The 6,633-nt window shown below is 38.6% G+C and overlaps 1 protein-coding gene across 1 annotated transcript in view; it reads right to left on the bottom strand.

The window, feature by feature from the left end:
* The window catches only part of WDPCP (WD repeat containing planar cell polarity effector), a 519,354-nt gene extending 514,073 nt beyond the window's left edge, over positions 1 to 5,281 (bottom strand). The window contains exon 1 of the mRNA XM_069068996.1: positions 4,891 to 5,281. The gene's annotated coding sequence lies outside the window, so the exon portion shown is untranslated. The remainder of the gene's footprint in view (positions 1 to 4,890) is intronic.
* Between the last annotated feature and the right edge of the window lie 1,352 nt (positions 5,282 to 6,633).

Genomic DNA, 6,633 nt, shown 5'->3' with positions numbered 1-6,633 from the left:
ATATGTATACATATTTATGTATTTGTGTCAAACATAGAAAGAAAGCTTCCTGAGGGCAAGAACTGTTTGGTACTTAATAAATAAATACTTATTGATTTATTTTTTGAAAGTACATGATGGAGCAATGATAATATATAACAGAGAAAGGGCAACACAAATTCATACTTCTGTTTCCCCCATTAAGGAGAATAATATCCAGCTTGAGAAAGAAAGACCAAAAATGATAAAGAGAAAATCAAAAGAGCAGAAAGAATTGGTAAGAAATCCCCAATCTCCCCACAATGTGTTCAAGTCTCTAGACCAAGGCAGACTATATCCTTAAGTACTGAAAAGACCTGAGGAAGAACTGTTGAATCTCTACTGGTGATCTTTGGAAAATCATGGACAAAGGGGGAAATGCCCCAGAGTTCTGGAGTTTGGAGACAGGGCTGGATTTGGAGTCAGAGTACCTAGGTTCTGCCTTTTACTTACTATCTGTGTGACCTTAGTTAAGTCACTTAAACTCTCTGGGCCTCAGCTTCCTCATATTTAAGATGAGGGGGTTGGGCTGAATGATCTCTAAGTTATCTTCCAGTTATAACTCTATGATCCTAAGACTAGATGACAGCTGAGGTTCCTTCTAATTCTAAATCTATAATCCTGTGAACTAGAGATAAGAAAGTAGCTTAATTTTAAAAAAAGCAAAAGATAGAATGTTACCATTCTGTGCAGTATTTTGCTGATGAGTGTATCTCTGTTCGCTCATTGCATTATCTACCATGGGCATATTTAACTCTCTGAGAATGACACATCTTCAAAGAACTTCACAAGCTGTATCTGAGTCTCTGGATGCCAAGCTGCTCTCTGCTGCCATCTACTGGTCTCCAGCTCACCAACAGCATCTTGGTTCTCTGCTGCCATCTAAGCTTTCATTGTTTAGCCACTTGAGGTTATCAGTCACCTCATATCGCTAAGCCAATAAAAGCCTTCCACAATGTAACCTGTATCTGGTGATAATTTGAAGTCTGTGACCCAAGACAACTATCTGACTTAAGGTTAGAAAAGTTCTTGTAACTCCCAGTTAACCCTTCTTGTGCCCTGAAAACCCATTTCTAGGGACTGTGCTCCTAATAAACCACCCAAAGGAACATTGCAGACTCTGGGGTTATGAAGTCCATTTCTTTTTTAAAATTCACTCTCCTTAAAAAAAAAAAATCACTTTCCCTTCCCCATGATTGCCTTTTTCATGTATATCTGCCAGCCAAAGCTTATAGGTTTTAAAATTGTCTTCTGGAAAGCACAAGACTTCTCTGCCTGTGTTAGACTGGGAGTTCAGGGAATGCCATGAATATGATATAACTTGATGTTAGCAAGAGATTTGGCAATGTATCTACTAGTTTGAGCAATATTACAAGACATTCATTAAATAAATGGACCAAAAAATGTTCATTAATAGATCATGTCCACCTAGAAGAAGATTTTTAAAGCAGGGCTACAAGACTCTTCCCTGTTCAACATTTTTATCAGTGATTTGGATAAAGTCCTAGAAGGCATGCTTATCAAATCTGCCAATTGCATGAAACGGTAAAGAATAACTAATATAATGTTAGATGATTTAATTGGGACCCATAAAGATCTCAATAGAACAGAGAAAGGGACTAGATGTAGTAAGAAACAGCTGAATAAAGATAAATTTAAAGTCTTCCATTTTGGCTTAAAATAATTTGCACAAGGTAGAATGGAAAGTAGCTAGACAGTAGTTCACGTGAAAAACTATTCTAAGGTTTAATTGGACTATAAGTACAGCTTGAGTCATTGAGTTCATTTGGGTATACAAGTTGAAAAAGCTAAAGCAATCTTTGACTAAGTTAATAGATGCAAAGTGTCTGGAATGAGGGAGATTGTGACCCTGCCTTGCCCTCTCTTCCTTGTACCTCATGTTTAATACTATTTTCACTTCTGTGAAATGCATTTTAGGAAGGAAATTGACAAGCCAGAGTGCTTCTCAGCAATAGGACTAAAGACCATGTTATATGAGGGCAAATTGAAAGAAATGGGGCTGTATAACTTGGAGAAGAGAAAAATTAACTGGGAAGAGGGGGAGGAGTACCTGCCATTGCCAGACCCTCCATCTGCCTCAATAATCAGCAATCTCTGTTGAGGTTCATTCAATTTGTACAAAATTTGACCACAAGGGCCAAATTAATTCAAGTGAACCCATGATTCCCCTTCTCCCTTTTCCTAGCTGTATATTTCTACCTTCTCGTAAGGGGTGGTTGCAGTACATGCCAATCCAAACATAGGGAGACTGCAGTACATGCCAAGAGTAACATGTGCTTTGACCCTCATTTAGTACCATTTCTGTAAACTTGTCTCTGTGATGGCACTACCCCATCCTTTTTTAGAAATATGAAGGATTGTCCTCTTTTATCAAGAAATACGTCTAAATTTGATGCTTGGCTGCACTTTTTGTCTTGGGCGCTACAATAAACTGCTTTAAATTTCCCCTTCCTGGGTTTGCTTCATTACTGAGGGCAAAGCCTGAACAAAGATTTTTTTTTTAATTTATATCACCCTATACAGATTGTGGTGGTTGCTACCTACTAGCCCATAGGTCATTCTACCTCTTTTCTCAAGGAATTCATCACCTCATTCATATGTTTCTCTCCACCATTTTTCTCCTCAGAGCTTCATTCAAAGTATGTTTGGGCCCTGTTCCCTAAATGTGTGCCATCAATGATGATAATGGCAATTCTCCCATAGACAAGCATTTTAAAAGCGCTGACCCGACATTTATCCCTTTACCTGCTCTTACCCCAAGGTCTATTCACTCTAAGAGCAATCAGACTAAGACAAGTAGGCAAGAGTAATCTCCATTCATTCACTGTCTTTCCTCTCTCATTGCCAGAGGCCTAGTCCACAATTTGCAAAGTACTTCTTAACTTGACCACAGAGCCATAAAAACAATTAGGTCATTAGCATGCCCTTCTGAGAAGGAGCTTCAAAATATTTCTCTTAGGGCTGCTAAGATGGGTAAAAGAGGTTAGTCTGACTCACTGGTATTCAGACATTGACTGGAAGCCTTGGAAGGAACAGAAAATGGGTCTGAAAATTAAGGGAGGGTGTGACTTTAACAGCCTGGAATCAGCAGGATCAGGAAATGACAGGGAGGCTCACAATTTGTATTTGCACATCACTTTAAATTTTCCCAATCCTTCCACTTCTATATTTCCTTTTGATTCACAAAGCAACCCAGTGAGGTTATTAGCTGTATGGCCCTGGGCAAGTCACTTAACCTCTGTCCTCAGTTTCCATATCTGTAAAAAGAGGATAATAATAGCACCCACTGTCCAGGGTTGTCATAAAGATAAAATGAGATATTTGTTAAGTGCTTTGCAAAACTTGAAGTGCTATAAAAAGCTATCATCATCATCACCATCACCACCAACATTATCATTATTATTATAAGAATTATACTCCTTACTTTGAAGGGGGGGAGTATGGTCTGAACTCATAATGGAGTACTTTTTTCCAAGTACCATATAGCTTTCCAATTAATCAATCAATAAGATTTTATTAAGAGCCTATTAACTGACAGCCACTGTGCTAGTTGCTGAGGATAGAAATTGGTGTACCGGGGTAGCTAGGTGGCACAGTGAATAGAGCACCAGCCCTGGAGTCAGGAGGACCTAAGTTCAAATTCAACCTCAGACACTTAACACACTATCTGTGTGACCTTGGGTAAGTCACTTAACCCCAATTGACTTGCTTTCCCCCCTCAAAAAAAAAAAAGAAAAGGGTGTACTGGCCTTCCCATAACAACTGCTCCTACCTTCCTGGTCCCATTGGTTGCTAAATAGAAGCAGTAACACCTTTCCCCTCCCCCCCCCCAAAAAGGGAAATCCTTTAATATTGTAACCAGTCCATTCTCCTTTAGGAGTAGCAGGAGTTAACAGATGAAAATGCCTCATCTGGATACCCAAGTGCTGCCTGTGCTGGGCTTCCTGGAGGGTGTCTTCAGCTACACTGAACGGAGAGCTAGTAAGTAGAATGATTTCAATAATTTCATGGAATTTTGATTGCATCAATGTGCAGACTCCCTTCAAAAATCATCATCTGTTCATGACTTCTCAACCTGGGCAGGTCTATGCCTTTCTTTCCACAGGGGAGTAACACAACTGTACTTTAAATCTTTTGATATTGCACAGATAACAAATGAGGCATTATGGCATAGTGAGCTGTCCTTGGAGTCAGGAAGACCTGTGTTCAAGCACCACCTCTGACACATACTTGCTGTGTGATCCTGGGCAAGTCACCCTCTAAATGAACAAGGTGACTCCCTTAGACCATAAATTGCAGAGAAGTTTCTAATCTGTTCTGATAGCCAGAGTTTCATCTCTAAGTTTCCTATACCATATATCTCTGTGGTGACTTCCTCTATACCTCTTTTTTTGTGCATTTCTCCTTTGGTAATGTATTTCAACCTACTCAACACACGATGCACTTCAGCTACAATTCTTCAGAGACTTGCTTTTCCATAACACACACAGCATCCCTGACAGTTTTTACTAAAAAGCTAAGACTCTTGGGGTCATTAAAAACATTCCTTAGTTTTCCAAAGGCAACCCAGCCCTCTCTATTCCTCTTGTTCAATTCTGGGTCTACTTCATTGTCTGTCCACAACATCTGTCAAAGGCATTATATACAAGCTCTTGGCATGATGTTCTGAACTTGGTCTGACTCAGACCAGTTTTCTGGGAGGTTAGGATTGGTATTAGGAGAAAATGAGACACTCATGTGGCATTCAATAGTTAAGAAAAGGAGGTTTACTTTGCCAAAGCAGAAGAATAATTAACAAGATAATACATAGAGGGCGTCTTGAGTTAATTCCAAAGAATGTAGCTCTCTTACCTGAGCTTCCCTGTGTGGTTCACCAAGCATTAAAGAGCTCCTGGAACTCCTTATAGCTGTTTTGGGTGCAGGTGAGCAAGAAGTGATATCAGCAACTTGAGCCAATAAGGTCTCAATTCTCAGAGAATTGAGAAACTGGTCTCAGTTCCTTTTAAAGAAAAACTAGCCTGACTAGAATGGAGGCAGGGGTTAGAATAACACTACTACCACATGTGGGTTGTTGAGCCAACTGCATATCATAATCTGTACCATAGATCTTTTCCACTCATTCTTCTCTTTCTCCTTATAAACTCTTCATGTGCCCATTCTTCCCAATGATCATGCATTTGCCAGAAAAGGAGCCCCAGATTTAGAAGAGAGATGTTTTCTGGCACCTGTTCTTACAATATCATTTCAGTAAATGCCTTTGCTTTGAAGTAGTTGTGTGCTCTGACTGACTAGATCTGAGGTAAAGATACCAGTGAGTTGTAGTTTAAGGAATGCAAATTCACAGAGTACTTCCAGCTTGTGGTAATCATCCCCTAGGATTCCCAACCTTTTAGTTGGAGTTGGGAGAGAGAGGTGCATCATGCATTGTGCAGAGGTAGGACTTTGTAGGGCATGAGCAGAAGGCTTGGCTGTAGGAAGACTTAGATTCAAATGCTTCCTTAAATCTGGGTTCAAGTCTCTTAGACTGTTATTATTAGCTGTGTGATTGTAGGCAAGTCACTTAAACCATCTCAACTTCAATATCCTCATTTGTAAAATGGGAATAATTACCTATTTCACAAGGTTGCTGTGAGGATCATCTGATGTGTGTATACATATATAGGTGTATGTAAACATATGTGTATATATACACATAATTTTCATTTAGTAAGTACAGTCAATGATGACCTTCTTTGATCTATGTCTCTTTGTGACATCTCTCTGTCAGAGTGATCATTTAAAAGTAAATCTCAAAACAAGTCCAACTTGGAACCAGACCTTAATAATTGTTGTATCACAAACAGCTAAACCAAGACTTTTTTTAAATGATGCATATTCAATCACATTGCCTAATTTTTAAATAAATGCTTAATAATAATTTTAGTGAGAATAAAAAGGGTTTCTTGGTAGTATTAAATTTTTTATAGTTAAAATATTGTTTATTCATCTTTAATCCTTTAAAATTTTCTATTTTGTGTATTTTATAGTGGACACAATATATTAGTACAGTAGTATATGTATATAATTTATAAATAAAAGTCTGTGTGTACAGGTAGGATCACAAGAATTCGGAGACTAGTGCCCCTAGGCTGGCTTTTTATTTTATTTTATTTTTTGGCTAAAATGTTCAAAAGGCATAAATAAAAATGACCAGCAGGTGTCTCCACAGAGCAACAAAATCACTTAGGGTTGATAACTGAAATCAGCTAAAGTAGGCTGTTATGGAAAAGAGGACCATTGATCTCATTGGCTGGTGAGCCCTGTTTGACTGCTCTCAGGCCAGGTCCTGGTCTCTTACTTTTACAAACTCAGGAATCCAATTTAATCCATCACCTAGAGGTGATCAGGTTTGGGAAGTGAACAGTACTAACCCAAGTGAAAAGACTGGTAGATAAACTTTACAAAATTAAATTTAATTTTCAAATTAAAAAATAGAATTATCAAGGGACTCATTATTCCTCTTTCCAGGAGGAAAGCCTACCCAGAAAGCCAAGTTGTCTTGGTAAGTATAAGTTCAAAAAAGAGAGGATTCAATGTACTTAGGAGTCCTTTTCT

The sequence above is a fragment of the Petaurus breviceps genome, unplaced genomic scaffold, assembly GCF_028583685.1.
Source record: "Petaurus breviceps papuanus isolate PSGF00001 unplaced genomic scaffold, PetGlider_PUasm1.0 90775, whole genome shotgun sequence".
Lineage (NCBI taxonomy): Eukaryota > Metazoa > Chordata > Mammalia > Diprotodontia > Petauridae > Petaurus > Petaurus breviceps.
The sequence above is the reverse complement of the archived record's forward strand: the minus strand, read 5'-3'. Positions and strand labels throughout refer to the sequence as shown.